We start from the raw sequence: 8,325 nt of genomic DNA on the forward strand, positions 1-8,325 counted from the left end.
ATGGAACATGAGTAAGCCCATTCTCTGGCAAGAGTTTTCATTTGCCTCGTTTTTCAATGACTGCTAAAAATGTCGCAAAATTGGCCATTATGCTAGGATTTTCTTTGAGGTGGCGATAATATGTGATCTAGTGGTCAACTCCACCAGATCACAAGGCCTCCAAGTGGACAAGTCCACTTGGAGGCCTATCACCAAAGATGCCAAGCCTCCTACAAGTGCAAGCAAGAGTCAGAGGAATCTTGTAGTGGCGCGATGTGCCTAGTGATGAAATGATCGAAGAGAATGGCCAACCTTTAGAACATAAGCAAGAGAAACCACGTATCCTTGTTAGACCCTTGCATGACGTTTGATATCTTTCATACACATTAGCCTACTGGAGCTTTACTACACTGGGTTAGTTAACTCTGACTACAACTTTAGGGCTATGCCAGTAACATATACACAACGCAAAGATAGAACACCACCACTCAGATGCGCAAGAGAGAAGTAACACTAAAATATCCTTCATTAATGATGTTGCATACAGAGAATGAGGGCCATAGCCTAAATACACACTACAAGGGCAGCTATTCGTCACGAGGCCGTCTCCAGGCACAACCCCAATACACACGTCCCCAATACACAAACTTCATCCCCCCTGCACAATCGTCTTTGTCCTTTAATCCTCTATGGTGGTAACTACTTTCTTCTCGATTATTGGTTTTAACTGCCTACGGCTCTTGGGTTAGCTCTTTTGAGTTTCTTGATTCTTGGTTTTAACTGGCCGCAGTTGTTGGTTGGCTCTATTGGGTTCCCATCTCTAATATTCGTTCATTTTTTAGCATTAGCTCCTTATATTCATTTGATCCAGAATCTAGGTTTGTTGCTCGTTGACCCTGCCCTCCCCATTTGGCCGTGGCTTTTGCCTTCCTTTTTTTGGCCTCCATCTCCTAATTGTCTCAGTACTTGGATATTATTCGCATGAAATCTTGTTTGTGGTTAGGATGAAGCCCATCTGTCACTTCCTGGTTGTATGGTTCCCCTTTTTCAGTCTCCACCCTTTCCTTGAATTCGATGATTGATTTGCAGGGTCATGTGGATACACACAATTATGGGGCTTGCAACTTCTTAAACAGGTAGAGCCTTTGGAATCTACGACTGTCCCGCACCATGTACTCTACTACAACTGGATCTGTTTCTTAACCTGGCTTTAGCTAGTGTTGGCGGGCCACCGTGATCGTACGATATAGCCTAGCAAGAACTCGAACCAACATAAATGTTCCAATCCGAGGATATAGATGAACCGACTAGTGCATGGAAATGTCGAATGCAATGTCCTAACGATAATGCAATGAGTGTTGAGAGGTCGAGCTCTACATCTTGAGCTGGCATCCACTACGGGTCTTGGCCGCTTACGGCATTTATTCACTGGCGCGTTAGGTGACCGACACAGAGGATCTCTGCCAGTGATTCTACAACTGAACTACACTTATAGTGCCAGCCTAGTACGCTTCTAGCGAGTTCACACTTAGTGATTGCATGTACATATGTGCTACTTTTCAGTTGTAGCACTTAGTCATTTTGTACTCTCTTTTCTGTGCAAAGAAGAAGAAGCTTTCCATCTCTGTGTGCTTTGTGCTTGTCTTGTGTAGCTCTCTTGCATCCTCTTTCTTTACATGGTATCAGAGCCTGGTGCAGGCAAGAGAGCAAGAGCATCACAATCCCTTCGTTCACAATCTACGACCAGATGTCGAAGGCGCTCCGCGCAGCGGAAAAAATTTTAGGGGTTTTTCGTACAAGTTTCTGAACAGGTCTCCAAAGTGCAGTACACAGAGATGTATTGTACAAGTATAGTGGTTGTATGTACGCTTGATTGTGGACACTTGTTAAGTGTAGAAAGCGTTATAGGTACCACGATAGCAGGTTCGACAGATTTGCAGGTTTTTGCACATTGCAGCTATTTTGTCTTAGTGCTTCAAGATGTCTGACGGTTTCAGTCAGATTGTCACTGAGAAGCTTGAGAAAAATAACTACCCTGCAATATAGAAGTTCAGAATAACAAATTTCCTAAAAGGAAAAGGTTATTGGGACTATGTAGAAGGAGACAATGAAAAGGAACCAGAGATTCCCGAGGCAAATACTACAGCAAAACAAAAGAAAGCTTTGAGGGACTGGCAACAAGGCCAGAGTAAAGTGATGTATTGGCTTTCTATGAGCATCACAGATGGCATGATGGGCTATCTACATGATGCTGAAACCCCCGCCATTGCATGGAAAAACTTAGGCAGAGTGTTCGAGGTGAACACCAAGGTCAGGAAGCTTCAACTAAAGTCGGAGCTAAATCAGGTTAAGAGGAACAACCTCTCAATCAATGATTATGCCTTGAAGATCAAGAGTATCATTGAGGCTCTTGGATCTATTAAAGTCTCAGTGGAAGACGATGACATTGTCCGTGCATGCTTGGATGGTTTAGGAGATGAGTATGTACATTTCAGGTCTTCCATGAATACAAGAGACGACATCACCGTGTTCCAAGATTTGATTTCGATGCTTATTCTTGAGGAGAAGAACCTTGACACATCTTCTTCTCATGGCAGAAATAATTCTGAACAGGCCTTCTATTCTAACTCCAACATAGGTAGAGGTAGAGGTCGTGGTCGAGGCCCAAGGGGTTGTAGGGGCCAATTTCAAGAAGGTCAATCAAATCAAAACAATACAGGTGGCAGGGAAAACCAGTTTCAAGGCAGGGGGAGTCAAAGAGGTCGTGGTGCAGGATCAAGCAGACAGCAACATACTGCAGATAGCAGAGATTGTTGGACTTGTGATGAAAGAGGTCACATGTCACGTCAGTGTCTAAAGGGAAAAGCAAGTGGAAAGAGAGAACAAGGCAACTATGCATCTACTAGCAGAGATGCAGATGACAGCAAAAACGAGCGCATGTTTGTTATGCAGCATGTAATGAATACAATGACTGCAGAGAATTCCACCCAAGATGATGTTTGGTATGTGGATTCAGGTGCCTCTAATCACATGACGTCTCGTGGAGAGTGGTTTAGAGATATGCGCAAACCAGATGTGTCAGGCTATGTGTAGACAAGAGATGACACAACTCACCCCATTGCTCATGTAGGGGACATACCTCTAAATACAAAGAGTGGCAAATCAAAGTACTTAGCAGATGTACTTCATGTCCCAAACATTACAAAGAATCTTGTTTCTGTTGGACAAATGGTTGAGCAGGGTTTGCAGGTTCGCTTCAATCCAAATGGCTGTTATGTAGAAGATTTCCAGAATGGCTGTAAGCTGATCACAGAGGGCAAATGTGTGGGTAGAATGTTTACGCTGAATGTAGACATGCCCGAGGTAAAAGCTGCATTATTTGCACAGGGCACAGGTGTTGTGGCTGATGTTGACATTTGGCATAAACGCATTGGCCATGTCAATGAGCAGAGATTGTGCAGCATGCAATCAAAACAGATTGTAAAAGGTTTGCCCAAATTCAAGGTGGATGGTATGCATAAAGTGTGTGCAGCATGCCAGTTTGGAAAATAGTCAAAGGGCTCATTTCCACATGAGCGCAATGTATGTAAAAAGCCACTTGAGGTGGTGCACACAGATGTTTGGAGTCCAACCGATACTGCAAGTATACATCGTTGCAAGTATTATGTCTCGTTCATTGATGACCATACAAGGAAAGTATGGGTCTACTTCATGCGTAACAAAAGTGAAGTGTTTGGTCACTTTCAGGACTTCAAAGTCATGATTGAGAAGGAGACAGATATGCAAATCAAGACATCGAGGTCAGATGGAGGGGGAGAGTACTTCTCCAACGATTTTTCATATTTTCTGCGAATGCATGGTATATGCAGGCAGTTTACATGCAGATATACTCCACAGCAGAATGGGGTCGCAGAAAGGAAAAACAGGCACATTGCAGAGGTTGCACATGCATTGATGAATGAGAAGAACATGCCTCATCATTTCTGGGCTGAAGCTGTAAATACAACTGTGTACATTATGAACATGACAGCTACAGCTGCGGTGCATGATGTAACTCCTGAGGAAAAGTTTACAGGTACAAAGCCTGATTTGGCACACTTGAAAGTGTTTGGCTGCATAGCTTACGTGCATGTACCAGATGAGTTGCGTAGGAAATTGGATCCTAAAACAGAGAAATGTATTCTTGTGGGATATTCGCTTGAACAAAAGGGGTACAGGTGCTACAATCCTACTACACGAGAATTACGAGTGAGCAGAGATGTAGTCTTTGATGAGATGAGAAGCTGGTACATTAATGCACATGGCACTATTGGGGCTGATGTAAAAGATGATGTGGTTGTACAAAATGTGAGGCCACAGTCACAGGTTTTGAGTGGACCACAAGAGTCCTCTTCTCGTGGCTCTGTTGAGAAGCCATGGACTGGTAGACTACGTACGCAGGTTACTCCACCAGCAGGTACAGGGAATGTATCACGAAAAGGAAAGGAAAAGGTAGATGAACCTCCCTTTATGGCTGATGTATCATCAGCGTTTTCACATGTAGACATGGATTTAGATGGTTCTGAACAAAGTCTTGATGAGGAATTTGGAATTCTGGCTGTCAGGACACCTGGTGTAAGGAAAGTACAAGAAGATGTTAGAGGGCAAAGGAGTGACCCAGGACCGCGCAGATCTAACAGAGTCAGAAATCCAGTTCAGAAATTGACTTATGATGGGTATCTAGCGCATCACCAAGCCTACATGTCTAAGGTGATACAGGATGTGGAGCCCACATGTTTTGAGGATGCAGTTGGAAATGTGCATTGGGATGATGCAATGAATGAAGAGATGGCTGCATTGGAAGCAAACGACACATGAGAGTTGGTGCCATTGCCAAGTGGCAAGAAAGCTATTGGCTGTAAATGGGTGTATAAAACCAAGCATAAGGCTGATGGTAACATTGAGCGTCACAAGGCAAGGCTGGTCGCAAAGGGTTATGCACAGACGTATGGCATAGACTATGAGGAGACCTTTGCTCCAATGGCAAAGATGACAACTGTGAGAGCTGTCATAGCAGTGGCTGCATCTAGAGGATGGATTATGCATCAAATGGATGTAAAGAATGCCTTCTTGAATGGCGAGTTGCAAGAGGAAGTGTATATGGATCAGCCACCTGGTTATGTTGATCCAGGTTACCCAGATTATGTATGCAGACTTCTCAAAGCTTTGTATGGTTTGAAGCAGGGCTCTAGAGCATGGTATGATAGGATTTCCATGTATCTTGTCATTATTGGTTTTAGGAGAGCTCATGATGATCATTCACTCTATGTACGTGAGAGTGATGTGGGGATTGTGGTCATTACCATATATGTAGATGACCTTATTATTGTGGGTGACAATGCTATGGAGATTGACCATGTGAAGGGTCTTCTCAAACAGGAGTTTGAAATGAAAGATTTGGGCGAGTTGCGCTACTTTCTTGGCATTGAGGTGATCAGGACTCCAGAGGGTGTATGGCTGTCACAGAGACAGTATGCTTTGAACATGTTGTCAAAGTATGGTATGGCTGATTGTAAGCCAATTTCTATTCCCTTAGATGTGAATGCAAAGCTGAGTGCAGAGAAGGGTGATGTTGTTGAGGATGTCAAGATGTACAGGAAGATTGTGGGTAGTCTAATCTATTTGACTATCACGAGGCTAAACTTGAGCTACACAATAGGCTTGGAGAGTCAGTTCATGCAGTTTCCGAGGAAGCCACATTTGGATGGAGTACGACGCACACTTCGGTATGTGCAAGGGACTCTTGACTACGCATTGTTCTATGCAGTAGATGTGCCATTAGCATTGTATGGGTATACAGATGCAGATTGGGCAGGTAGCATTGTTGATAGGAGATCTACGAGTGGCTTCATGTTCTCTTTTGGGAGTGCTGCTGTTACTTGGAGCAGCAAAAAGCAGCCTATGGTTGCTTTATAGAGCACAGAGGCCGAGTATAGAGGTGCAGCAGTTGCGGCGTGCGAGGTAGCTTGGCTACGTACATTACTTGAGGACTTGGGAGTGCAGGTGGACCAGCAGATTGTCATCCATTGTGACAACCTCAACAGCATGCAGCTGGCTAGGAACCTAGTGTTCCATGCCAGGACCAAGCACATAGAGGTCCATTGCCACTACGTTCGAGAGCGAGTGTTGGCGGGCGACATCGACTTGGTCTACGTCAGTACAGAGGAGCAGATAGCGGATATCTTTACCAAGGCCCTCAGAGATGAGAAGCTTCGACGTTTCCGGACTATGCTTAGACTCTGTGACATGCAGAGCTCGAGGGGGAGTGTTGGATGTCGAGCTCTACATCTTGAGCTGGAATCCACTACGGGTCTTGGCCGCTTACGGTATTTACTCACTGGCGCGTTAGGTGACCGACACGGAGGATCTCTGCCAGTGATTCTACAGCTGGACTACACTTATAGTGCCAGCCTAATACGCTTCTAGCGAGTTCACACTTAGTGACCGCATGTACATATGTGCTACTTTTCAGTTTTAGCACTTAGTCATTTTGTACTCTCTTTTCTGCGCAATGAAGAAGAAGCTTTCCATCTCTGTGTGCTTTGTGCTTGTCTTGTGTAGCGCTCTTGCATCCTCTTTATTTACAATGAGGAGAGAAAACTCTTTCTCAAGCAAAGAAGCAACTAAGTGGAAAATGCAAAATCCTCCTATGCGGTCTATCTCTCACTCTAATGGTCATTACAGTGTGAAATGAACTCGAATTGACATGAAACTTGAGATTAAGGGTCTCTAGGCTATAGGCAATAGGTTTCCAACAACAAAATCTACAAAAATCATAGTCGGGTAGGTGACAATTGTAATTGTTTCCACCTCTTACTTTCACAAAAAATGAAAAATTCCATCTTCCTCGCTTGTCTCCCATAAATTGGAACTGGCCTCTCTAACTTCATCCGCATCATACACTGACTCGGTATCAACATCTTCAACTGCTTGGTGCTCCAAAAATCCTTGTCCTTCATCTAGACTTTGCTCACTTCTTTCATCTCCTTCTGAACCCTCGGTTTCTATAGCTTGATTGCATCTTGCTACCCTTTCATATAGAGTCTCTACAAGAAAAGGCTCTACCTCTTCAATCTGCTTTGGAAACCCAATCTTTGCTACCTATTTGGCACATTGGCTCACTTCAACAAAGATCTTATCCTCTTTGACAATCTCATCCATCATTAGCACATGCACATCATAAACTGGAAACCTCCAAGGAACATAATCAATTATTGACCTTACCTCAACATGCTTTATATTTTGCACAACTGACACTGCGTTTGGTTGAACCATAGAATACTTTGCTAGCTTTGCAATGGGCATATAATCTGTAGGGTTCAAAAAACCCAGCTTCAGCTTCTACTTCACCTTTCTACTCTTCATCTTGGCCAGATACACCAGGTCTTCATAGGTATCAGCACCGTCTTCCACCTTATCTGTGATCTTCCGATACAAGCACTCAAGAAACTTTGACAACTTCAAAAACTAATTTCCTTTCACCCCCATGGCAACCTCCAGCTACCTCCAACAGGCTTCAAACTGATCCAAAAAAAAGGAAATATCTTTACTTACATCATGGCACATTGCCATCAATCTTGCATCAACCTCTGCCTGGGTGATCACTTCTTGAAGCCGCTCCAGAAACTACCTCTGCAATTTCTACCATGAACTTCAATCATCACACTTCAAATTGTCGAAGCAAATCTTTGCTCGTTCGCACATTAGCAGTGGCACCATCTGCAACTTCTCTGCATTTGTCAACATATGCATCGACATCATCCATAATTCAAAATTTGCTAACCAATCTTCAGGGTATTCTACACCTATAAATATGGGGCCAAAGCTTAGCTCCATCATCTCTGCTAACTTCAAGCTCGACCACCAAATATTTTGACCATTCGCCAACTGCTTGTCAGCTTTCAAACACTGATTTAACCTTCAAATCGGAGCATCAGTGTGCTCCTCAGTGGGGGCACCAGAATATGGATAGGGGGAAAGGGGAACACACCCGGAATCCAAGTAGTCTGTCTCTCTATAGCCCAAGATAATCACTACACCCCAATCCAATAGAGTTCACCTTCGAAACTCGCACAATTGACAGTAGATCACACGGATCTTGCTCGTTTACGACCGTGCTGTAGCACACATTGCTTTCTCTTTCTCTCTCTCACACAGAGTCCCATGGAGGCACACACATCTCAAACACCGGCACCACACAATTGGAACAGAGTAAAGAGACGAAGGGAAAAAAAGGAAAGAAACGGCACAGGAATTTGACATGGTTTGCATCATTTATTGCAAGAAAACCTCTCTACAAACACCATG

Source organism: Adiantum capillus-veneris, chromosome 10 (genome assembly GCF_014529385.1).
Source record: "Adiantum capillus-veneris isolate H3 chromosome 10, ASM1452938v2, whole genome shotgun sequence".
In the NCBI taxonomy this organism is placed as follows: Eukaryota; Viridiplantae; Streptophyta; class Polypodiopsida; order Polypodiales; family Pteridaceae; genus Adiantum; species Adiantum capillus-veneris.